The 27486-nt window shown below is 49.2% G+C and overlaps 1 protein-coding gene across 1 annotated transcript in view; it reads left to right on the plus strand.

Annotated features, from left to right (window-relative positions):
* The first annotated feature begins 19999 nt into the window (after positions 1 to 19999).
* Positions 20000 to 27486, plus strand: part of SEC23A (SEC23 homolog A, COPII coat complex component) — a 1668754-nt gene continuing 1661267 nt past the window's right edge. Inside the window, exon 1 of the mRNA XM_069637506.1 lies at positions 20000 to 20126. The gene's annotated coding sequence lies outside the window, so the exon portion shown is untranslated. The remainder of the gene's footprint in view (positions 20127 to 27486) is intronic.

The raw sequence follows: 27486 nt of genomic DNA on the forward strand, positions 1-27486 counted from the left end.
TAATTGCAGCAGGAGAGGATCAGGTGGTTCTTGTTATGGAACCCGAGAAAAAGAAACTGACACATGTTGCCGCTGACAAATGTTATTTATGTAAGTGATGTACTTCACTGTTATCTTTTTTTTAAAATCCTGATTTGTTAGATCCTGAGTGTGCTGTTTGCCTATGTGGAACGGTGTGGAGTGCTTTCGGGAGGATCTGGGAACATGCGAGAAGAGGTGGCAAATGTCTCCATCCTGCAAATGGAATTAGGGATTTGGATGATGACTGATGAGTTTACCACGACCACTGCGCCGGATGACGCATTAATTGCAGCATATCGTGGTGCTTTGAGAAAACACTGTGGGAGTAGGCATGACACCTTGCCCCCTTCTACAGTTTCAGTGTCCTTTGTGCAGCATGGCTACTTTGCCATTGTGGAGCAACCCGGTAATATATGGGTTTTCCTGGCTTGGTGGGTGCTAAACATCTCATAATTCTGTTTGGCAGATGTTCACGATTCAGAAAATCTAACTTCAACGTGCTTTGTGGCTGTGCCAATGCCAGCCCCTGTGTTACGGCACTTCTTTGGAGTACTGTATGAGGATTCTCTGGTGGAGGAATCCGATGTAAGGAGCTCTTTTTCTGTCTATGAATATTGTAAATTGTGTGCTGACACCGACCGCAAATGGAGGAACAGGACACGTATTATCACTTACAATATTGCTCCTGTTGATTTTTGTTATCAAATGACTTGTGATCCAAACTATATTGGCAAATGCCAGCAGCTGGATTTAAACAATGATCAAGGAGGCACTTTGATTTCGAGAAACGTTTGCGTACTCGATCAACGAGTGTGTGTATTGATGTTTCGAATAATATGTTTTGTAATTTTATTGTTTTAACTGCCAGTCACCTGAATCATGTAAATATTTCCTACCGGTTGGTTATTCTCCTGTGGGAACTATACATATTCATATATTCCTGCTAACATTTCGGGTGGCCCCTGTGCTTTAACGCAGCTTAGTCTGATGACGTTTCCTTTACAGCCTGTTGTTTGACAGTCTATGCGATCTATCGCCTGATTGTGATTCCAATGTGCATTTGTTATCCGAAGCTGAAGTATTGCCACTTTCTTTTTCTTTTATAGGTATTTGTGGTTTAGCAGCTGGGGGCTATAAACCCCTGATCAAACTAGCATGTTTAGTGGTTAAAGGGCTTAATGAAACTTCCCAAGCTTAAACTGAGCTTTTGTTAGATAACAAACATTTTAGAAAGGCTATTTTGCAAAACAGGGCTGCTATTGATTATTTGTTTTTGAAGCATAACTTGGGGTGCAATGCAGTGGAAGGGATGTGCTGTTTTGATTTGGATGATCGTCCCATTCTATTGAGAAACCTATTGGCGGGTCGAAATACCTTATTTCTCAAGTTACTCAAGACCAGGGCGGGAGCTGATGGGATCAGGTGTTTTCATGGATTGCAGATGCATTGCGTTATATTTTCGTTTGGGTTTTTGTTGTTCTTGTTGAATTGATTAGTTGTTGTTGTTGTATTTCCTGTATTCCAAATTTATGGAGAATGTTTCATAGGTTTTGAGAACTGTCCTTTCGTCCATTGCGTTATGGCAGTTGATTGTCCAAAGGGTGGAGTGTAGTGCATGTGCGAAAATGAGCTAAAACAATAGGCGCCGGGGTGCCGCCATTTTGGGCATTCACTTCGATTACCGCAATGAAAGCCTACGTTTCTGTGGGTTCAGTAAGCAAACGTGAATTCTGTAAGGGTGTTATGTTCCAGCCATGGAAGGTCTGGCATAGATGGTCCCTTTCCCGGCTTAGGTGATCGATCTATGGCTAGAACCATTATGCACGGTCTAGTCTTCTTCCAAGATGGCCACCGCATGCGGCGTTTCTATAACAACGCACTGATACCTACGTTCAGTGTGTTGTATCGCTCCCACTTCCTGTTTTGGCTTTCGGAACTCGCGTTCGCGTAGCCTGCTGTTCGCTCTTGGTCCTGTTCCTGCTTGCGGGAGCTTCTTCGGCTTCTGTCCCTCCTCGCTTTGTATCTCTCCGCCCGGCTCCTTCCCTTGCCTTCTCTCCACGCTCCCGCTCTCTCTCATCCGGCTTCGGTTGAGTGCTCTCCTTCTGCTCGCCTCCGGCTTCCAGTGTCATCTCTGTTCGGGCCGCAGGATTTCTTTCCTTTTCTGTGCCTCTGCACACATTATAGCCCCTCTTGGCGTTTATCCCTATTCCTCGCTCTGTTCTGTCTTCCTATTCACTTTCTCTCTGCTTTTTCCTATCCGCAATTACCTTCCAAGGAGCTTCCCCTTTAAACTGGATTAATTCTACTGCCTGCTGGATCTCTACCGCCAAACGGATTTGAGTCAGATCAAGCTCCACGTACAGACTGTGTGCTTCAGGGTTTTTTGGTGCCGCAGAAGCTTTTTCCCTGGATTTTAGGACGGGCTTGCTGGGGGTCCCTCTTGGCGGGGAATTCCTCTGTTGCCAAGGTGGCCTCCAGCGGAGCCCGTCCCTACCTCCACGATAAGACGGTAAAGGGCCTAAGAAAGAAGACCCAGAAGGCTACTACTAGAGGAAGTAGAGAGACCACACGGACACTGAGTACGTCTTCAGGAACCTCAGGTGAGGAGGGGTCACGGGAGAGAAACCTAGCCGTTAGTAATCACGACAGTATACAACGCCCAGAAACACCCATGGCTACCCTGGAACAATATCAAGAGTTGGTGGCTGCCATCCAGGGACTCACAGTGCAAATGCAAAATATGCAGGCAGAGAACAACTCTTTGAGACAACAAGTGGCCCCCCGCAATGAGGATAGAGGTGACCTCCCCCCGATGCCTCTGTCGTTTGGCAAGTATGATGGAAATCCCATGTCATGGAAGGAATTCATGGATGCCTGTAAGGTGTACTTCATGTTCAGACCAAAGACCTTCGAGACAGATAAGGCGAAGGTGGGTTTCTTAATCTCAAGCTTGGTGGGGAATGCGTTGGCATGGGCCACTCCATTAGTGACTAATAACGACCCAGTCTTACAGAATTTTGATTAGTTTTCGCAACATTTTCAAGCAAGATTTGATCACCCTGAGATGGTTTTTGCTTCGTATGAGGCTATGCTGGACGTCAGGCAGGGTGGTGCTGACGTCCAAACTTATGTTTCCAGATTTCAGAAGTTGGCTACTGAGTCTGGATGGCTGGATTCGGCACAACAAACCATCTTTAGGAGGGGTTTACACGAAGAACTCAAAGATGAACTAGCACAGGTTTCACGACCCGGTTCGTTCCAAGAACTGGTTACCTTAACCCTACAGATCGAATATCGGCTGAATGAGAGACGCCTTGAGAAGAGACGGCAACGGGGTTACTCTCCCTTGAATGATCCTCCTCCAGCAACCAAGGTAGTACCTAAACCGGAGTTGGTATTAGAAGAACCTATGCAGATTGGTTCAGCCAGGGGCCCGCTGACACCTGAAGAAAGGCGAAGAAGACGTGAATTGGGTCTATGTATGTACTGTGGGTCATCTAAACATTTACTCCGTAATTGTCCCGATGTGCCTCCCCAGAAGAAGGGAAACACTCCCCCCGAGTCTGTGCAGGGGCGACGTCGGGGGAAACCTTCGAAAGCCCTGCGTTCACACCCAAGCCTCAGGTGTAGCCGAGGATTCTCGTTTGATGGTTTTCCAGGTCCGACTACAGTTGTCTACCAAGAGGTCTGTGGAGGTTTTGGCGATGTTGGATAGCGGCGCGGCAGGGAACTTTGTGGATAGGGTCTGGGCTAAGGACCAAGGAGTTCTCTGTCAGATTAAACACTGAGCCATTCCAGTAGAAGGAGTTGATGGCACGCCTCTCGTTTCAGGACCCATAGTTTCAGAGACTGAACCTTTACGGGTACAGATGGGAAATCACCAAGAAAAGATCAGTTTTGACGTGATAAGAGCGGCTCATTTCCCCATAATACTGGGGATCCCTTGGCTCAGAAAGCATAACCCTTACATTGATTGGTCCCTCAACACCCTAAGATTTGACTCTGAGTTTTGTCATGAAAACTGCCTCAGTAATCAGGTACAAGAGAAACAGGAGGGGCGAGGTGGCACTCTACAGACTAAGGTGGTCTCGAGCATTCCGCTGGTATACCAATGCTATTCCGAAGTATTTGAAGACAAGGTTCCACGCCTCCTGCCACCCCACAGACCCGAAGACTGCTCCATCGAGTTACAGGAGGGAGCAGTGGTGCCCTTCGGAAGAATGTTCCCTTTATCTCTTCCAGAAAGGAAGGCCCTTAAGGAATATCTGGAGGAGAATCTGGAGAATGGACTGATCCGGGAGTCACGATCTCCTGGTGGGGCCTCCCTGTTCTTTATACCCAAGAGGGGAACTACAGAACTAAGACCCTGCATTGACTTTAGAGGACTCAATAGGATCGCCTGTCGGGATAGATATCCAATGCCACTGATAAGAGACATCCTGGAGGCGGTGCAGGGGTCACGTCTATTCACCAAGTTGGACCTAAGGGGGGCCTATCATCTCCTTAGGATTAAGGAAGGGGACGAATGGAAGACTGCCTTTAGGACTCCCCTAGGCCATTTTGAATACAGGGTGATGCCATTTGGTCTTGTCAATGCCCCCGCAATATTCCAAAGATTTATGGATCGTATATTCTCAGATTTACTATACCGATCCGTAGTTGTTTTGTCTTGACGACATCCTTATATTTTCGGTACATCTGAATGAACACATTCAGGTGGTGAAGGAAGTTCTGAGACGTCTCCATGAGAATCAGCTCTTGGTGAAGCCTGAAAAGTGTCAATTTCATGCTGACTCTATCCCCTATCTAGGTTTCATCCTATCCAATAAAGGTGTCAGGATGGACCCAGGGAAGATTGAAGTCATACTACGATGGCCAGAACCCAGGTGTGTCAAGGAGGTACAAAGGTTTTTAGGGCTGGCAAATTTTTATCGTCGATTTATCCCTCACTTCTCTAAGATTGTCCTACCACTCACTGCCCTATTGAAACAAGGGGTTAGATTTCTGATGGACTCCGACGCAATACAATCTTTCCAACATCTCAAGAGTTTGTTTACTTCTGCTCCCATTCTGGTCCAACCTGACCAGACACGTCCCTACGTTTTGGAGACCGATGCGTCCGAGAGTGCCATTGGAGCGGCCCTGCTCCAGAACTCAGAGGACGGAGTGGAACATCCAGTAGCTTATTTTTCCAAGACCTTGAGCCCTAGTGAAAGAAATTACTCGGTATTGGAGAAGGAACTCCTGGCAATGAAGAAAGCCTGTGAGGAATGGAGGCACCTGTTACAAGGATCCCTTGAGCCCTTTGTCATAAGAACTGACCATCGTAATTAGCGGCTGCTGCAGCAGATGGAGTGCACCAACGCTAGACATGCTAGGGGGGAATATTATTTTTCTCAATTCGACTTCCACCTTACGTATCTACCAGGCTCTCAAAACATCTTGGCAGACGCCTTGTCTAGAAGCTGGGAAGTTTCTTCAGAGACACAGTCCAGACGCGAGCTGCTACTTGCCAATAAGAAGTTTATTTCAGTGGTCTCTAGTTTTCTGCAAGCAGTGCAAGAGGGGATTCAGCGCTGCAACCGTATTGACCCCAATCTCCTTCTAAAAGACGGACTATTATATCACGAATCAGCTTTATTCATCCCAACACATAATCTGAGGACGCAGGTGCTGAGGTGGTGCCATGAGTCCCCCCTGGCAGGACATAAGGGCCTTAGGAATACGGCGGAATTGGTGACAAGGCTTTTTTGGTGGCCAACCTTGTCTCAAGATGTCAAACGATACGTGTTCTCTTGTCCTGTATGTGCTACTAACAAACCCCAAACCGGTAGACCTTTGGGTCTGTTGCAACAACCGGAGGTACCCTCTCAGCCCTGGGAACACGTGTCTACTGACTTTATTGTGGATTTACCTCCCTCGGAAGGTCACAGAACCATTATGGTCACTGTGGATTCCTTTAGCAAGATGGCCCACTTCATCGCACTTGCAGGACTCCCAACAGCTCCAGAAATGGCAATAGTATTCCTTCGTGAAATAGTTCGACTGCATGGGTTACCCAAAACTGTACTTTCAGACCGAGGGTCGCAGTTTACATCATGATTCTGGGCTTCCTTGTGTAAACAATTAGGAATACAGAGAGCACTATCATCGGGATTCCATCCACAAAGCAATGGCCAGACTGAGAGGCTGAATGCCACCCTCGAGCAATACCTCAGAAGTTTCTGTAACAGGGAGCAGGTCAACTGGACATCCTTGTTACCCTTGGCAGAATTTTCGTATAATAACACCTATCATTCTGCCATAAAGATGAGTCCGTTTTTGTGCACCTATGGATTCCACCCTTCCCATGTACCAGGTCTTCGGAAGAACAGTTCAGACTCTCCCACCGTGGACAGTTTATTGGAAGCAATTCGATCCACCCAAAGGATGGCCCTGAAGGCATTGGAGGACAGCCGCAAGAATACCAAGGAGAGGGAAGATCGACATAGACGAAGCAACCCAGAATGGACACCTGGCACTTTGGTTTGGCTTTCGACCAAATACCTCCCTTGATGGTTACACCTTGGCAAATTTTCTCCCAAGTACCTGGGCCCCTACTCTATAGTTGAACAAGTCAACCCAGTGGCGTACTGTCTTCGACTCCCTCAGAAGATGAAGAGAATTCACCCTGTGTTTCATACTTCCCTATTAAAGCCATACGTGCCGGATCCATACCAGAGACCCAGAATCCAACCAAAGATACCTTCCTTCTCGGAACCGGAGGAATATGAAGTGTCTCATGTTGTGGACTCCAGATATTACCGGGGGTCCCTACAATATCTGATTCATTGGAAAGGATACTCAGTGGCGGAACGTACCTGGGAACCCCGTCATCACATCCATGCACCTCGTCTGCTGCGATTGTTCCAAAGAAAACATCCTGGCAAGCCGGGGGGGGCCCCGAGGAGAAGAGGTCATACTGTTATGTTCCAGCCATGGAAGGTCTGGCATAGATGGTCCCTTTCCCGGTTTAGGTGATCGATCTATGGCTAGAACCATTACGCACGGTCTAGTCTTCTTCCAAGATGGCCGCCGCATGCGGCGTTTCTATAACAACGCACTGAAACCTACGTTCAGTGCGTTGTATCGCTCCCACTTCCTGTTTTGGCTTTCGGAACTCTCATTCGCGTAGCTTGCTGTTCGCTCTTGGTCCTGTTCCTGCTTGCGGGAGCTTCTTCGGCTTCCGTCCCTCCTCGCTTTGTATCTCTCCGCCCGGCTCCTTCCCTTGCCTTCTCTCCACGCTCCCGCTCTCTCTCATCCGGCTTCGGTTGAGTGCTCTCCTTCTGCTCGCCTCCAGCTTCCAGTGTCATCTCTGTTCGGGCCGCAGGATTTCTTTCCTTTTCTGTGCCTCTGCACACACTATAGCCCCTCTTGGCGTTTATCCCTATTCCTCGCTCTGTTCTGTCTTCCTCTTCACTTTCTCTCTGCTTTTTCCTATCCGCAATTACCTTCCAAGGAGCTTCCCCTTTAAACTGGATTAATTCTACTGCCTGCTGGATCTCTACCGCCAAACGGATTTGAGTCAGATCAAGCTCCACGTACAGACTGTGTGCTTCAGGGTTTTTTGGTGCCGCAGAAGCTTTTTCCCTGGATTTTAGGACGGGCTTGCTGGGGGTCCCTCTTGGCGGGGAGTTCCTCTGTTGCCAAGGTGGTCTCCAGCGGAGCCCGTCCCTACCTCCACGATAAGAAGGTAAAGGGCCTAAGAAAGAAGACCCAGAAGGCTACTACTAGAGGAAGTAGAGAGACCTCACGGACACTGAGCACGTCTTCAGGAACCTCAGGTGAGGAGGGGTCACGGGAGAGAAACCTAGCCGTTAGCAATCACGACAAAGGGATGCAAGGTCACATAATGATGTCGGATGAGCTAACTGTGGAGGATAGTTGTTGTATTGTCCGCTGAAGGGTGAGCCAAAAAGGGAGTCGGAGCTATGCAAGTGCAGTGATAAGGGGTGCTGGGAACGAGAGCGAGGGAGAAAAGCTGCGTTTTTCCACTTCTAGCTGGAATTTTCCACTCTTTTCTCCCCATGCCTTCTGTCTGTCCTTCAGCCGGGGGCAGTTTGGTAACCATGAAGTGACGGGGATTTCCCCATAAAGAGGCGAGGTATTCCTCATGGAAAGTTAGAGAGATTTGGAATCCCGGCTGATGAAATCTCGCTGAGAGGGAGGACGCTCCGCTCCAGACTCTGTTAGCACGTGTGATCTCTCTGCCTACCTGCTTTGGGACTGGGCAGTGTCGTGGTGGCCTTCTGCAACTACACTAATGGTGAAGTATATGTCTATGTAAGATTAACCATATTCTATGTTTTTGTTGTCTATAACGTGTGTGAATAAAGGGCCTGCAAAGAGCCATTTACATTCTAATTATTGGTCTAAGTGTGGTTTATTGCCTCTCTGAGTCCAAGGATTTTTAGTCCGTGTAATAGGGTAAGCGAGTCTGCGGTCCCTACACATGCCCGAAAAGCAAAACAGTCATGTGAGCCCAAGCAGTGAGCCCGTGCCCTGATGCAGGTGCGTTACGCCTGAGAACCCAGAAGTGGCTGCAATGACTGCGCTACCCCCTGCAGCCACCCATGACTCCAGGGACTGGCGCGTGCCCTCCTGCACCATTGCGGATAGAGCCTCCAACAACCTGCGGGCAGCCGGTGGCTGTGAGCAGCCATCCAGTTCAGAACAGGTGAGTGTCGGCAGAGCGTGACACACAGAGGGGTCATCATGATTGGCATAAACTTTTATTCAAGTGAGAAAATGAAAAGAAAACCCAATCTTGCCCTATCTCTTAGAGGGGGTCCCCTGCCTCAACCGAAGCACTAATGTTACAGACAGGATGTTAAAAGTAAAAGTCCAAAGTCCTATGTCAGAATCCTATCTCTATCCCTCACACTTTATGGAATAACTCCCTTCCCTTGGACAAAAGGCAGTCCTGGGCTTGAAAGTTCTCAACGTTCAATCTCCACTGGTGGGGGAATGTCTCCCTTCCCCAGCCTTCCTCAGGCTTCTGATACAGTTCATCAATTGTTGGGGGAATGTCGTCCTTCCACCAGCTTTCCTAAGGCTTAAAACACAGTTCAAAAATTAATGCGGGAATGTCTCCCTTCCCCAACCTTCCTTTCTCAGGCTTCTCTTCTGTCTCTGGGGGTCAGAAGACCCCAGGTGACAAACCTGGTTCTTTTTGCTACCAGGTACTGCGATGAAGAAGAGTGGTTTGGATGCTTTTCCAAACTGGCCGATGACCCTGGTTGGAAGACCTGGTTCCCTTCTACCAGGCACTGAATCTCAAACACGCCTGCCAAGTTCTGTTTTTATATGTATTACTTTCACAGCTCTCTTCACAGTCTCGCATTTCCATATGCAGACTTAATTTACTTTCCTGCCAAGTACTGTGTTCACAAGAATCACTCCCATAGCCTTCTTCACACCCTCTTCCGATATTTGACAGCCCCGGGTTGTCTTCTCTTCAATTACTATCACAAAGAAGATTAGGTAACTCTATTAGGTGATATGCTCTTCTTCCTGTAAGGGTCCCAGACACTATTCTCTTTATAGTTTCTTTTTTTTTTATAACTCTGTTTATTGAGTTTGAACAACACAACATAAAGAAACTAACATAAATGAGACATGAATCATCGGCATACATAGGATGAAGGCAACCTGGCAATAATAACAGCTAGCATGGGCCCACGGGGTCGAGGAACGTAAGACATCAATAGAACAAAGCAGGCAATCAATGTTAACAGTGCTACTGATGTACCCCCACCCGCAGTGAGCATCTAGCCATTTACCCCATATTTTTTCAAATTTGCAGGGGCAGCCCCGTGCGTTATAGATCTGGCGCTCTGAGGCTGCGCACCTGTCCAACTCGTTACTCCAACGGTTCAGGCTCAGTGGGTCGGCAGATCCCCAATTGGCCGCAATAAGTCTTTTGCCTGCCCCCAACGCAATTGCCAAAAACATTTTCTCATATTTAGACAGGTCTACTTCACACCCGATGCCTAAGAGTACCATCTTGGGTTCCCTAGGGATTGGCGTCGCCAGAGCGGCTGAGATTGTGTTAACACAGTCCACCCAGAAGGCCTGTATCACCCGACAGTCCCATATCATATGGTAGAAGGTGGCGGGTTCATTTTTGCATCAAACACATGTCCCGTCTTTTATTCCACCCCATCTGGCCATTACAGCGCGTGAGTGGTATGAGCGATGGAGGATCTTCAGTTGTATTAGTCTAAGCTTGGATTCTATACGAATTTCTCTGGGGGACATCAATGCCTCCACCCAATCTTCAGGTTCCAGGGGACCTACATCCCTTTCCCACTTTGCCTTGAGCCCGTCGAGCTGTGCAGCCCTGAACGAGTTAAGGGCCTGATAGAGAGTGGAGGTGAACTTGGAAGAGATGCACTGCGGGAGAATATTGGTCTCAATGGGAGAGCACGGGGGTATGATCGTCGTGTCAGGGAATTGGGTGCGGTGGCGTAGGACAGTTGCGCATGCCGAAACCGGTCCATGGGTGCCAGGTCGAATTGTTCTCGCATAGTCTCAAAGCCCAGGAGCCAACCCCCTTGTATCACATGTGCTAGTGTGTGTATTCCTTTTGTGTCAGTGTTGGCTGTCCTTTCCAGCCGATTAGTTTGTGTGCGTCCCGCCAGGCGTGACGGATGTGGTGGGTCATTTTGGGCAGCGCCGGGAGTTGATCGTGGGTGGCGTAGAGGATTTGCAGCGTTGTTAACGGGGCCATGGTCTCCAGTTCGATACGGGTGTGTGGTAGTATGGGGTCCGCGTGCATCCAGTCATTCACTACTCCTATCTGTGTGGCCAGGTGATAGGTGCGTATGCAGGGTAAACCGATGCCTCCCTCCCATACCGATCTCTTGAGCGTGTCAAGGGCGATCCTGGATTGTTTCCCACCCCATAGACGTGTGCGCAGGTTCTTGTCAATGAGTGCGAAGGTTTCACGGGGGAGTGGGGCATTCTGGAGGACGTACAACAGTCTGGGGAGGGTCATCATTTTGAATAGCGAGGCGCGGCCCATTAGAGATAGGGGAAGTGATTGCCAATGGGGGGTGTCTCTGTTGAACCGCTCAATTACTGGTTGTAAATTGAGTCGGAGGAACCCATCGAGGGTCGGGTCAAGCCGTACGGAGGAACCCATCGAGGGTCGGGTCAAGCCGTATACCCAGGTATTTAAATTCCCTGATAGAGACATGGTATGGGCAGGTCTCCGGGATCGCAGACTCACCACCCTGAATCGGGAAGAAGATGGTCTTGGCATCATTAACCTTTAGGCCCGCAAAGTACTGATATTCCCTGAGAACGAGAGAGACAGCCGGGCACGAGATGCTCGGGTTACTGAGGTATAGGAGCAGGTCATCCGCATAGAGCGAAAGGCGGTCTTCACCCCCTCCCGGCCAAACGAAACCGGTCCAGTTGGTGTTAGCTCTAAGCTCAATCGCTAGCGGTTCGATGGCCAGGAGTTAGAGGAGTGGGGATAGTGGGCATCCCTGTCTCGTGCCCCGACCCAAGGGAAATGATTTGGAGGACCTGCCATTCAACCTCACCGTGGCCACCGGGGATGCATATAGAAGTTTTACCCATGATATAAATGTCTGCCCCAGGTTCATCCTAGCCATGATCTCCCACAAGACATCCCACCCCACAGAGTCAAATGCCTTCTCGAAGTCCACCGCCAGGAGGGCGAGTGGGGCTGGTATTTCCTTTGCCCTGGACAGCGCCAATTGGACTCTGCGTAAGTTCATTCGAGTTGATTTATTGGGCATGAAACCACATTGGTCTGGGTGGACGAGGGTCTCAATCACCTGCAGTAGTCGGTTAGCGAGTTTTCTGGCGAGGACCTTCGCTTCGCCATTGATCAGGGATATCGGACGGTAGGAGGCGCATTCCTCGGGGGGTTTCCCAGCTCTTTATAGTTTCTTAATGATATTCTTGTTTATGTCCCATAGGCTCAGCCACCCAAATACATTTAGGGTCTTGGCTGCAGCCCTCCGGTCGGTTGCAGGCTTCCCTTCTCTTTCCTACTTGCTGGTGCTCTTTCTGGCATGCTGCAGCGACTTCTGATCCTTTTTGGCGTGTCTCTCTACCAGACCGCATGGTCCTGCAGTGCTGCGGGCGTTCTCCCGAGTCAGCCTCTCAGTTCTCCGTCTCTTCCTGTGTCCCCTGGACAGGTTGCTTCTCGCCTTTCGGTCTCCCCTTTTGGGTCTCTGCGGGGAGCGTCTGCCATGCCCTTGGTTCCTCCAGGGAGGATCTGCCTGCTGGGTGAGTCTGTTCTCAGTTTTTATGTCAGTTTCCAGTACGGTATGTAGTTGGAGACTAGACCATTCACTCGAGTTCTTCTAATTGATCCCTGCAGATCCACACCTCTTCAACGTCAGTTTCTTGGCTTGGATCTTCATGAAAGCTACTCCTATTCTTCCTCGCCTCAGTCCTTTCTACTTTTTGCATGTTATAGAAGTACATGGGATAGGAGGATGCGGGTGAAGAAGAGGTGTAGTTGTTAGGTGGATACCGCGTTCTCCCACAATAGTCGTCACTGGTCCCATAGTGGGCTTCCCCTCCCAGGATATCCACCCAGTGATTACCACCCCCAGGGGGGTTATAGAGTAGCAGCCTCACCTCCCTGGCCTCATGCTAAGGGGCTTCCCCTATGGAAGCAGTGACCACATCCTGGGACTCGTCACACCCTCCTTTCCTTAAAAGCCTGCCAACTTTTATACATCACAATATTGGTGACAACAGAGCAATATGTCACACCGCTCCCCGCACAAGCTGCTATTCTTCCTACGAAGACACGCCCCTCCACGTCCACAGCCTCTTCCCAACCAGCACCCAAACACACACGTCCCGACAGGGGTACCTTATTGCCTTATCAGGTGTCACGCTATGGGGCACGGCGTGGCATGTTCGGCAGGGCTGGAGTTTTTCGCCCTTCATGTTTGTGGCAAGCGAACTGGAGGCTTCTTCATCACAGAAACGCACGGAGGACTGCGAGACCCAGCGCGGCTCGGAGCACGTGACTCGTTGCCTAGCAATACTGCAACGCTTGGGTACATGTGTCACGTGACAGTGGTCACGTGTTTCCTTTCCATGGATAAAAGGAGTCCGTTTACGGAAAGCGTTGCTTCACAGCTGTTCTCTCTGGATCACGTGTCGCTTGCGCTTCGTTTCAGGACTCCTTACTTCATCTGACCACGGCTTTTGTTCAACGGACCGCTCAGTACCTAAACCTTGTCTGCTTTGGAATCTTGGATTATTTGTTGACGAACTACTTTGCCCAATGGACTGCTGGTGTCTTGGCCCTTTACTTACCTTGGAATTTGGATCCACTGATGCCGACCTACGCTCTGCCCTACGGACTGCCTTTTGTTTAGCCCCTCAGACTGCTCTGGTACTCTCTACGGATCATGTGTTACATCAGGACTCCGGTCCTGTCTTAGGTGGTCACCTGCCCGGACCTGCTGCCACATCTGCCCGGACCCACTGTCACTTTCTAACCCCTGGCTAACGCCTACGTTCGACTCCCTGAGACAACGCTCCAGTACTCACAGGTATTTAGTGCCCTGGATGTTTTCACTAAGATTACTACACTCTGTACTATTACATAACCTTGTACCTTCCTTTGCAGCGCTCCAAGGGTTTTTTCCGGTTGTTCCCGAGTCCTGGCTCTACGGACTACCACCTTTGGCCCTAAACATCACTCTGGTGGTATTACCGTGATTGTCAGTCTGATACTTGGTAACAGAGGGATAGCCCATACTCTGCACGACCAACAACTGCGTAACAGACTGTGAAGCCTTTTGGTCATCCAGAGTATGAATCCCTCCACCGGGGACCCAGTGACCGCTTTGATGCAAGCAGTAGCGACCCTCAGGACCGACATGGCCGCCGCCACAACCGCCATACATGACCGTCTTGACGCCTTACAGAGCACACGTTACCCATTACCCCCAGACACCGAATTCGGGGACTCCGGCCCCCCGGATCAGCCAGCACCTGTTCCGGCCTCTGCACCCACTCCTGTGTTGCTTCCGACACCCGTTCCTCTTGCTGCCCCAGAACGCTACCAGGGGGACCCTCGGAAATACCGTACCTTCGTTAATCAATGTAAACTCCACTTCTTGTGCAGACCCTTGGCTTTCCCCGATTCAGTCACAAAGGCCGCATTTCTTCTGTCACATCTATCTGGGGTGGCGGCCACCTGGGCAAATCCAATGTTGGAAAACGATCATCCCGCTTTGTATGATTTTGACCTTCTCATAACGGAAATGGCCAAAGTCTTTGATACACGCCATAAGGCTCAATCAAGGGATCTGGAACTCCTGGATCTAACACAGGGTAAACTATCATTGATAGAATACATCGCTCGGTATAACCAACTCGCCGCCGAGACTTCCTGGCCGGAGGAGAAAAAGGCGATTGTGTTCTACCGTGGCTTATGTAACACCATGAAGGATGCGCTTTCAGTGGTTTCTGCCCTTCCCTCGGTGTTTTCGGATCTGGTGGATCTCGCTTTACAGATAGATGCAAGGAGATCCGAGAGAAGGACAGAAACAATATTTACTAGCCAGTCCGGTCAGGCCTCTTCTACCACCCCTTCCGAACCCATGCAAATAGGTGGTATGCGAAGCCCGATAACACCGTCCGAGCGTGAACGCCGGAGGGCGGATAACGCCTGCTTTTATTGCGGGTTAAACGGGCACTATGTAAGGGAATGCCCCCGACGCCCTAAGAACAAAACCCCGGGTTTTCAGAGGGCTCGCCCATGATACAGGGGGCACCGGCGAGCCTGTCTTCAAACCCCTCTGAACCCGCCTTCGGCCCTGTCAGACCAGTGGTAGTCCAGGCCCTTATGAAACCCACTAGAGAGGTCGCACATATGGTTCATATTGTAATAGACTCTGGGGCCACAGGTTGTTTTATCGATATAGCTTTGGCCCATCGTCTCAACCTACCCCTGGTCAGAAAAGAGCACCCGGAATCCGTACATGCTGTTGACGGCAAGTCCTTGTCTTCCGGCCCCATTCAGTTTCAGACTGCGCCTTTGGAAGTATTGATTCAGAGCACCCACAGGGAAATCATGTCATTCGACCTTATCACTACACCACAATTCGGTGTTATCATGGGAATACCCTGGTTACGGCAACACAACCCGTTGATTAATTGGGGGACAGGACAAGTCACGTTCGAGTCAGAGGTGTGTCAGCAGTTTTGTCTTGTGGATGGCGAATCGCTCTCCTCCCCTGCCACGATCCTGGGCGCCATGGCCTCTACTCGCATTAATGATGTAACCTCAGAGACACGGCCTTCGCATACCGTGGGGGCCATCCTGGCTAATATCCCCATCGAGTATCATGAATTCCACATGGTGTTTGATAAAGCCACGGCGGAGGGTCTACCCCCACATAGACCATACGACTGTCCGATTGATCTGGTTCCGGATGCACCTATACCCAGGGGGAGGATCTACTCATTGTCCCAATCAGAGGAGCGGGCCCTCCAAGAATACATCCATCAGGCGTTGCAATTGGGTCACATCCGTCCATCGTGTTCCCCTGCTGCCAGCCCGATATTTTTCGTGCCAAACAAGGAAGGCGATTTGCGTCCATGTGTGGATTACAGGAGATTGAACGCCGTTACCATAAAAAACAGGTACCCTCTACCACTCATCTCCACACTGCTGGACAGATTAACAAGGGCTACTGTTTTTACCAAGTTGGACCTAAGAGGGGCATACAACCTGATCCGTATGCGACTTGGGGATGAGTGGATGACGGCCTTCTCCTCCCGGCAGGGGTTATTTGAGTACACCGTAATGCCCTTTGGGCTTTGTAATGCTCCTGCAACTTTCCAGCGGTTTATCAATGACGTATTCTCTGACATCTTGGATACGTACGTGGTGGTATACCTGGACGATATATTGGTTTTCTCGTCCTCATTGGAGGAACACATCTGTCATGTCAGAGAGGTCCTCTCTCGCCTTAAGGCGAACGCCTTGTTCCCCAAGCCGGAGAAATGTACTTTTCATTCAAAGGAAGTGGAGTTCCTAGGTTTCCACATCTCCCCCGGAGGCTTGTCCATGAACCAGTCCAAGGTTCGTGCTGTCATGGAATGGCCGACTCCGACTAATATTAAACAGCTTCAGTCCTTTCTTGGTTTCGCTAATTTCTACCGACGGCTTCTCTTCCATCGTTTCTCCCCTGACCGCTTTGACCAGTCCTCTTGTCCCGTACTCTTGGACCCCTACGCAACAAAGGGCATTCGAGGCACTCAAGTCCAGGTTTACTTCTGCCCCGGTCCTACAACACCCCGATCCCGATCTCCCCTACGTCCTGGAAGCAGACGCCTCTTCGTTTGCACTAGGTGCGGTGTTGTCCCAGCCTTGTCCAGCCACGGGTCGGTTACATCCGGTGGCCTATCATTCTCGGAAGTTCTCGGCAGCCGAAACTCACTACACTGTAACCGAGAAAGAGCTGCTGGCCATCAAGGACGCCCTCCAGACATGGCGACATCATCTCATGGGGGCAAAGCACCAAACGGTGGTTTATACAGACCACAAAAACCTGCAAGACCTGGCCTCCCTGAAGTGTGTAAACAGCCGGCAGGTACGCTGGCACTTGTTTTTTGCTGCCTTCGATTTTGTTGTAAAACACAGACCGGGCCTCATCCATGGCAAAGCTGACGCTTTGTCCCGATCTCCCGGTGGTAAATCCCTGGTTTCATTTCCAGACACACTATTAGGGAAAAGCCATGTTGTTTGCATGTGTACGCCCTCGCCACCCATGCTCACTGCCATCAGACAATGGGTTTCTCAACATCCTCATACACTCACGGAATGGGACATTACACTCCAGGACGGGCTACCTTTCATTCAGGGCAAACTATTCCTTCCTACATGCGATGCACGCAACCAGGCGCTTGCATGGTCACATGATGCGGCCATAAATGGCCATCCCGGGCAACAACGCAACCTTGAATTGTTACAACGCTGGTGCTGGTGGCCATCCATGAGAAAGGACATAGAAAACTATGTAAACACATGTTCTATATGTGCACAATGCAAAACACGCAGAGGACGGCCATTGGGTTGCTCCTGCCATTACCCATACCTCCCAGGCCTTGGCACACCATCTCTATGGACCTCATCACTGATCTACCTCGCAGACAGGGTTACGATACCATATGGGTTATCGTCGACTCATACACCAAAATGGCCCGTTTCATTCCCTGCACAGGCATACCATCGGCCCCAACACTGGCTCGCCTGTTCTTCAAGACGGTTTTCTGTCTTTTCGGTCTACCGCATGTTATCATATCGGACCGGGGTTCCCAGTTCACGTCCTGCTTCTGGCGTGCTCTTACCGGACTCCTGGGGATCGATGCTAGCTTCTCTTCGGCATACCACCCTGAAAGCGATGGGCAGAGGGAGAGGGTTAACCAAGCCCTAGAACAGTACCTGCGCTGTCTGTCCCTCCAGTACCAGGACTCCTGGTTCAAGCTGCTCTACCTTGCTGAGTTTGCATACAATAATTCCCGTCATTCGGCCACTGGGTTCTCTCCCTTCTATTCTCTGTATGGACAACATCCTCGCGCCCTACCGCTCCCTGATTTCTCCTCTGTCACTCCTGCTGCTAACGCCTGCGTACGTGATCTAGCCGGTGTTCATGCACAAACTTTGGTCCACCTCCGCGAGGCTCAGTCGGTGATGAAGGCTAAGGCAGACCGTAGGCGGGCCGCGGCACCGGTGTATCATGTGGGCGATCGGGTGTGGTTGTCGACCAGACACTTGCGAATCCCTGGTTGTCGCAAGCTGTTGCCCCGCTTTGTGGGCCCCTATCGGATCATCGGAATCCTAAATCCCGTGGCCCTGCGGCTGTCTGTTCCTCGTGCTTGGCGGATCCACCCGGTTTTCCATGTCTCCCTCCTTAAGCCATACCTTGCTTCCACTCGCGTCCTTGTTCCTCCCGCCCCCGTCTCTGTGTCTTCCCAAGACATATTTGAGGTCAGTGCCATCCTCGGGTCACGCTTCCATAGGGGCCGCCTCCAGTACCTGGTGGACTGGCTGGGTTATGGCCCCGAGGACCGTTCCTGGGTTCCCTCCCATGACGTCCAGGCCCCTCTTCTGGTGTCGCAGTTTCATAGGGACAACCCGGCTAGCCCACGGGGTTGTGGGCCCTTGCGGGGGGATTCTGTCACACCGCTCCCCGCACAAGCTGCTACTCTTCCTACGAAGACACGCCCCTCCACGTCCACAGCCTCTTCCCAACCAGCACCCAAACACACACGTCCCGACAGGGGTACCTTATTGCCTTATCAGGTGTCACGCTATGGGGCACGGCGTGGCATGTTCGGCAGGGCTGGAGTTTTTCGCCCTTCATGTTTGTGGCAAGCGAACTGGAGGCTTCTTCATCACAGAAACGCACGGAGGACTGCGCGACCCAGCGCGGCTCGGAGCACGTGACTCGTTGCCTAGCAATACTGCAACGCTTGGGTACATGTGTCACGTGACAGTGGTCACGTGTTTCCTTTCCATGGATAAAAGGAGTCCGTTTACGGAAAGCGTTGCTTCACAGCTGTTCTCTCTGGATCACATGTCCCTTGCGCTTCGTTTCAGGACTCCTTACTTCATCTGACCACGGCTTTTGTTCAACGGACCGCTCAGTACCTAAACCTTGTCTGCTTTGGAATCTTGGATTATTTGTTGACGAACTACTTTGCCCAACGGACTGCTGTTGTCTTGGCCCTTTACTTACCTTGGAATTTGGATCCACTGATGCCGACCTACGGACTGCCTTTTGTTTAGCCCCTCAGACTGCTCTGGTACTCTCTACGGATCATGTGTTACATCAGGACTCCGGTCCTGTCATAGGTGGTCACCTGCCCGGACCTGCTGCCACATCTGCCCGGACACGCTGTCACTTTCTAACCCCTGGCTAACGCCTACGTTCGACTCCCTGAGACAACGCTCCAGTACTCACAGGTATTTAGTGCCCTGGATGTTTTCACTAAGATTACTACACTCTGTACTATTACATAACCTTGTACCTTCCTTTGCATCGCTCCAAGGGTTTTTTTCCGGTTGTTCCCGAATCCTGGCTCTACGGACTACCACCTTTGGCCCTAAACATCACTCTGGCGGTATTACCGTGATTGTCAGTCTGATACTTGGGAACAGAGGGATAGCCCATACTCTGCACGACCAACAACTGCGTAACACAATATCAGTCTGTGATTGATGGACCTCTTTGAGCTGACTGCATTAGGGTGACAGAATCACATTTTAAGCGAGTGACTTAGAAGTGCACTATTATAGTAGTTTATGGTTAGAATCACTGATGGTAAGGTTTTGTGTGCCAGGGTCCCAAGAGCCAAAATCATAAAAGAAGCGATTTACACAGAGGCAAAGAGGGTGCCAATATGATTGGAGCCGCAGTAAGTGGGGAAGAGACGGTTAGAAAATTATACAAATAGATAGCGAGCTAGGCACAAGCAGCAAGAAAGAAAAATAGAGAATTATGTGACTGGGCGGGGAGACGGTGCATTTCCTAGAGACCCGGCCAGGACCCTGCATGAAAGCAATTGTTGGTCCTTACAGGGTGTGTACCTGCTCTTCTTTTTTTCTTCTATTTAGAGCACGTAGTGCTGGCTGCAGAGCCACGGACTCTTAGGTGTCTCGGCCAACTTGTGTTACTGTTGCAGCGTAACACTGTTTTGTATTACACTTCCACTTCTGAACAGTTTAACACATATTTAATGTCCAAAGCTGTACCGTGCTGCCTCGTAGCCCAAATCCGCACCCTCCCCACCCCCCGTAATTTCTGTAACTAATGTTTTTTACTAGCCAAACCGTGCTGAGAACATATCCATTCCCAATGCGGCAACCCTGGAGACAGTGAAGCATTTACGTGGCAGGGGACGCAACGTGCTGAAAGTAACGTGATGAGGAGGCGGGGCGTTGCTAGGGTCCGTTTCTCGGATGGGAACTTGAGACCCCATCCAGTTAACGTGGCAGCTGAGTACTGCTGTCTGTATGCATTCTGCAACTGTCCCAGAACTGTCAGGTAGGCTTCCCGCGACCTTTCCCCTGTTTGTCCGAGAAAAGACTTCTGAGTGAGAAGCACATTGTCCCCGTGGCGGACTCATCCCTTCTTGTGGGTGTCACTGCGTCAGCTCTTTTGTAGCCTAGTATATTAATCCATATTTATTACTCCTTGCTAAATGCACATTTGGTGCAGGCATGGGTGTTGCGTGGTGAATCTGTTGGACTCGTGCTCCGAAAGACGTTTGTGTATGTTAGGATCCATAGTTGAAGCATGGTATCACGAAGGCTCTTTATTTATAAGAGTTGTAAAACATGTATTTGAATGTTGGTTAAATAAATAGTGATATGCCGATGCTTAATTTTTCTGGTTATATGTATGTGGAACTAGGCTGCTTTCATTGTTGTTTTAACTGCGTAACCAAATCTTAATGAATATGTGTTTATTGCTTTCGGCTACTTGTTGACTTTTATAAACGGGAAAGTAAATGTACAACTTTTACAGTGGGGCATTCCAAGCATGTATAAACGTGCAATGCAATTGGAAGGGGAGCCAAGGTGGGCGGGGATAGGATGAGAAGATAAGGACTGGGCGCACATACGTTGTTACACACTCGGGTTGGGGAATAAAGTAAGGCTGGAGCTTCCAGACAGTCTTGCGTGATCATTGCAGGTGGGCCAGGAGAGTTAACTTTCAACAGACTTTCACGTTTCCATGATCATGGATGCTTTCGCTACCGGATGTTTTTGGTCGTACTTCTGAAGTAGTAGTCTATAACCGTTAGTTTTCCCCCCCAAGGGCACGAATGGCTGCTTGCTATAGTTACACACAGCTGGAGTTTAGAGCCCCTCCTGAATGAGGAGGCAATGGGATATTACCCAATGGAAGACGAGGGCATCAACAAAAGTCCGCATGCTGCGTGGGGGCATGTTACAGATTCCGCTGATCAGTTAATGCTCGGCATAAAGGTTAGGGCGTGGAATGGGGATATGGGATGACATTATGCCAGCATTCCCTCAGTTTCATGCAGATCCTGCCCAAACTACATCGTGAGGTCTGCCCCAATTTTATTTTCTGGCCAAAGAAATCAATGATGCTGGTCTAAATGATGCATGCCAGCATTGCCTCTGTAACACATATTTTCTAGTTGCTAGTGCCCAAATGAAAGGTCTGTCTATACAATATAGGCCCACCCTGCACACCTTTCTTACTGCTAGTGCCAAAGTCAGACCCTGCAGCATGTCTCAGTAAATGCCTGTACTGCCACCCAGTTCTGCACCAATCACCCCCGGTGCCAACCAACTGTGCTATTGCCCAAAACACACACACACACGTGTACACACAAACCTGCATGCAAGCAAACGTTTATAAAAAATATCTTTGTTTTGAGGCTAAACAACAGGGAATGGTTAAAGTAATAGTTTTCTCAAAAATGTTATTGTCCCGATCGTTCGGACATGTATTTTTAGGCATACAGTATTTTTTCCTATGCATCTTACCTTAGTTTTCCTCACTTTTACACATGCGAAAACAACGGGTTGGGCGCCACCATCTTGTGCTAATGTTATCTGTTGATGCATCGCCCTAAGTTCAAGAGCCCTCGCAGCAAGAATAAAGATTGGCCGCCCCTCAAACTGACATTTCTAGTACAAACAATATTCTCCACCTATTTTCATGACGTTCGTGGCAGTGGTCAGTCATCATTTCGAAAAAAAAATGTCGAATGACAAAATGTCGAAAAAAAATGTCGAATTCCTTTTTTTTTAATAAATATATTTATTTTGGGGTCCGGGAGTAAAAAAAAATGGGTAAAACTTTTGAAAAAAAACGTATTGAAAAAAAAATGTGACATTTTTTTTCGACATTTTTTTTTTTTCTCGAAATAATGACTTTCGACATTATTGTTTTCAAAATTATCACTATAAACCGTTCGTGGCCAGTGTAGCCAAATGTGCCCCGTCATCACCCATGCCATAACGTTACTTAACACAGAACCAGGAAGATAAACACACACATCCTCTGAAAGCACTTTTCTTTCTTGTCCCAAATAGGAGAGCAAAACATAATTTTTTAAGAAAACATCAATAGTCTGCAGTGTAACAAGTGCTTTTATTTTTCAAAGAACACTCACAAGAGAATATTAAGTCCACGAAATGAACGATATGTTTTCGCCATAGAAGTTATAGCTAGCGAACATTGCACGCTTCGGATGTTGTTTATAACGTCCTCATGATATGGCGATTGAAATCAGCGATCGATCAATTCCTGTACTCCAATTCTTGTGTGTCCATATGTTACACCAACAAAACTTTCTAATGACGCACATGGTGTTCTGTTTGTGAGAAGATATGGATTGTTTGCCCTTTCAAGCGCAACGCTTTCGCATTAGCACACTTTCACAACAGAAACAATGACAGGTTGCTCCTTATTGCTGGTACTGCCAAAGGGCAGATTGGTCCCTGTTAGTCGTCCCACATAACAGTGATCAAATAAGCACTGTTGATGATTATCTGCCAATGTTGGTTGAAGAATCCATCCGACAGTAGCTGAAAACTATGGCATACGCAGAATGGTACAATATAGCTGTGTATAAAACAGAATACAATAATATATTTTAGTAGCCGTTCTGTAATCCAATATAACGTTACTGTATAATTCAGAATTGGATGAAACCTAATCATAAACACAAACCACACAGAATTAACACACGCATGACAACATGGAGTATTTGAAACCACGACGTGCATGCACTTTTAGCGCTGTGAAGTAGGTATAGCTCCCAATGGGAGGGACAACCATATGCACCTGCTTCACATAGCGGGACCTACCAGAAAAGGACAGCGATAGTAATGTTTTATGTTGAACCCCAGACAGATGGCATTGTAATGCAACTGGTAAGATTAGTGATCGAAAAGAGAACCAAGTGCCCACGGAAAAGGTTCAGCCTCCGCCCCTACCCTGCAACCCCCACTTTATGGTGCACAAGAATTGGAAAACCTGAGATCTATTTTAACTGTCGTACATATCTTATTACGTACAAGTATTAACACCACCAGAAGAGTCTTTGTGATAAACCCATCTGCTTGTAGTCATCATTTGATAGCGGTATGCATCATCTGCACCCCATTTGCACATCAGACAACCATTTTACGGAGAGCTGAGCTTTGTGGGAAGAACGTGCTACCACTGCATTGTTTTCCATGTCTACTGCCAGGCGCGCAACGCCAATGAAACCCACAGGAAGGGGCACGACTAATGTTTCAAATGGTGCGGGAGGAGCTACCTTCAGAGACTGTGTGTCCACAGTAAACTCAATTATGTGGAGAGCCCCCCATCTTAATCTTTCCACGGAATATTTTTGGTGAACTAGTGTCAATTAGTCGCAAATGGTGACATTTAAAGCACATTAGGCCAGTGACATTGATCGGATTTAAGACAAAATGATTCTTTACTGGGAACTCTTAGCATGGTAATGCTTTGGTTGTATTGTGATGAATAGTTGGCTTTGTGAATTGCTAGTTATGTGCATGTCCACCTTCATTGTACCATAATGCCATCAAAGACTGAGTGGCACTACAGTTGAAGTCTTTGAGGTGTTGGGGGCCAGTCAGAAGGGAGGTCCTGGGAAACTGAATAGAAACTGGGCCCTGAATTTGTGCCATGGCATAGCGTCAGCTGATGTAGTATATCCTACCATCACATAATTTGGACTAGCAAGGCCAAAAAAATGAAGACAGAATATTTTGCATGGCTATAAGCAAATGCATACAACCAATTGTGGCATTACCAAAGTGAGAAAGATTGCCCCCCCAATTATTGGTTGTACAAGATCAGGCCACAGTAACCACCTCAAAATCATTGTGCCTTCCACCCTAACAAACGCACAACTCCAGAACAGAAACAGTTGACACAATAGAATGTACACCACCCGAAGACACGTAATTACACTGAATTGTACTACACACCATGCTAACTCACCAGAGATAGACCAACACAACTATTCACACTCAAACACCACTCTGGTAGACACCACACACAACCACACAATTTATATAAGCAACTTTTTAGTGTATATTAAAAGTTACTCAAGGAAACTCACCCAATATCTAAAACCTACACAGCACAGAATGCCCAATATTTTCAGATAATATGCACATATCAACATTTCACCGCTGCCCTGCTCCACCTGCTTCTACATTTTGCCGCCACCCCATCTCTTGCAGATCACGAAGCTCCGAAAACCCGTGAAAATGGCAGAAGGTGTTATAGCATAACAGGACATAGCAGAGAATTTCACTCATTTGTCTGGGGGTCTGTACTTTGGACGGCCCATGCAGCTTCGGTGGTGGAATTTAACATTGGTTCTGCCAGGGGGGGCGCTGTTGCGCACAACAGCAATGGCTGCCTGATTGTAGAGCTCCCTCTCCCTTGAAAAATCCTGGATATTAACATCTGTCCCTGAACTGCCTGGTGAGCCTCAAACATAGGCACCAATAGCCCAACTACCCATGACCAACCCTGTAAACTCCTGAACTCCGGCGGCCGAAGGAGCTGAAGTTGCGGCATCCCAAACATTGACCGGCGGACGAGACCCGGAATCGAGCACCAGGACACCCCACTTGAGTGCCGTGGCCTCGACTTGGCAGAGGGCCCCGGATGGGAGGAGCCTGAATCTTTGACCCACGTCCATTCTCCAGACCTGGGCTGTGCAGCTGGTTTCCCTGGCTGACCTGGAGGGTGAGCTGAATAATCTGACGCATCACCGGGGGTGAGCCTAGCCCGGAGCGATCCTGTACTCCTGGACGCCCCCCCTGAGCCATCTTCATGCGAAGACACGAGGCGATTGAGCAGACTGCACTGCGGTGATACGCGGCTCCATCGTAACACTCCGATAACGCCGCACCGCCAAGTAAGTGGGGTCGGAGCCACGCCCAAGGGGGGAAAAAGGAAAACGGCGGGGGATTCTTGCCTGGCGGCGGTTCCCCAGGGACTCGAAAATACCATTCGCCAAGGGGGGAGGCGGACCCGACGAAGCACGTGCGGGCCCTAGGAGATTGGGGCACGTCCACCGCCCGGGGAGCAGCCCTAGTGCTACTACAAATCCTTATCGGGTCTCCCCATGAACCTCCCTCCTTGTATGATAAAACTTGGTGGGCTATAGTGGGCTCCCGCTCAGAGGGGCCTGGCACAATCGGCAGACACGAACCAAGGGCACGCTGTGACCCCCTGGAGTAAACCAAACACCCTAAATTACACCCTGCTTGGGGACTGATGGTGGTGAGGCACATATAAGCCAACTGTGGACCTAGGTGGCCTGGGACTTCCAAATAACCTGCCACAAATTGACATTCCCACAACATAATACGTGGGGGAACACAGTCCACTCGTGTAAATCGGGCTGTCCCCGGAGGGCGGATGTATAGAATGCCTGTATACCCACAGGCGGCGGTTCCCCAGGGACTCGAAAATACCATTCGCCAAGGGGGGAGGCGGACCCGACGAAGCACGTGCGGGCCCTAGGAGATTGGGGCACGTCCACCGCCCGGGGAGCAGCCCTAGTGCTACTACAAATCCTTATCGGGTCTCCCCATGAACCTCCCTCCTTGTATGATAAAACTTGGTGGGCTATAGTGGGCTCCCGCTCAGAGGGGCCTGGCACAATCGGCAGACACGAACCAAGGGCACGCTGTGACCCCCTGGAGTAAACCAAACACCCTAAATTACACCCTGCTTGGGGACTGATGGTGGTGAGGCACATATAAGCCAACTGTGGACCTAGGTGGCCTGGGACTTCCAAATAACCTGCCACAAATTGACATTCCCACAACATAATACGTGGGGGAACACAGTCCACTCGTGTAAATCGGGCTGTCCCCGGAGGGCGGATGTATAGAATGCCTGTATACCCACAGCCCGCTCCCACCCCAAGGCTGCGATATAATACAAGAGACTAGAGTAAACGCTATATGGAGGTGTGGTAAGCGGAATACTGCATTACTACAAAAACTACAGAGGGCAATACAATGGGGGAACCATCCAAAGCATGCAAAGGCTCCAAAACTCCAGGTAACAAAAAGCCAGAACCAAACCACTGTGGCGGATATCCACACTGACTCCGATGAGGCCTCTAACCCGGAACCTGGTGATCAAGTAGACAAGCTAACAGCAATAGTGCAAAGAGGGTTTCTCTTTATCAATACAAAGCTGGATGACATCGTGTCCACCATAGGGTCCCTTAAGGCTAGAGTGGAAAAGGAGAGTGCACATGTCACAGAGACTGAAAATAGAATAAGCACCAACGAAGACACCACCATACCCGCGACATTACCCAGATCAAAGAACATATGGTCAAACTACAAAACAAATGCGAGGATCTCGAATCAAGATCAAGGAGGATCAACATCCGTGTGGTAGGAGTATCGGAATCCTTCGGGAAAGGTCAGATGGAAAGACAACTGGAGGAACTACTGAAAACCTTGTTTGGACAAGAAACATTCTCTGAGCACTTTTGATCGAAAGAGCGCATCGTACACTGGCCCCGACTCCTAAGACACGCCCTCCGCCACGCACTATAATTGCAAGACTCCTCAACTACAGGGATAGGGACACAATCCTGCGAAAGGCAAGAGAGGCAGGAATACTCCAATTTGAAGAAAATCGCATACATATCTATCCTGACTTCTCTGCGGGAGTTCAGGCGAGCAGAAGATCCTATGAGCCTGTTAAGAAGCTCCTACGGGAGTGTCAAACCCCATACACCCTAATTTTCCCATCCAACACGCAGGCAGAGCACATTTTTTTGAATCCCCGGCTGAAGCTACACAATACATTGAATCTTCCATACCCCTACTTCCTAGAGGGCGCAGACCAGCACAAAACAGGCCCAGACCGGCGGACTAAGTAAATACTCACAAGGCAAATATATGTAAAATTCTACAGTTCATTGAAGGCTGTAGTCGAGAAAATGTGAAATATTAATCGGCCCAGGTAATGTGCTTAAATGGAGATTGGGACGCAGTCGGCGGCCATGTGAAGCAACATGGCTACCCTTGGAATATTCCACGTGTTTGGTTTGGGACATCGTCAAGTTCGGGAAGACGATGAGGGTGGGGGGGAGGGCAGAGGAGTTGGGATCAGTTCTAAAACAGACTCCTTGTGGTACGAAGTTGGTGATTAGGGTTTGAAAGATGAAAATGTGGTTGCATTTGGACTGGCACTGATTAAGCTACACAAACATTTTATAACTGCTATACGAGACAATGTCAAATATTTACTTATAATGCATGGGTGATGGATTGAATATTAAACTGTTAACATGGAATGTGCGGGGGCTAAATAATCAGATGAAAGACATCAAAATTGGGAACTACATCGCCAGACA

The sequence above is a fragment of the Ambystoma mexicanum genome, chromosome 14, assembly GCF_040938575.1.
Source record: "Ambystoma mexicanum isolate Mex_15411 chromosome 14, UKY_AmexF1_1, whole genome shotgun sequence".
Taxonomy (NCBI): Eukaryota; Metazoa; Chordata; class Amphibia; order Caudata; family Ambystomatidae; genus Ambystoma; species Ambystoma mexicanum.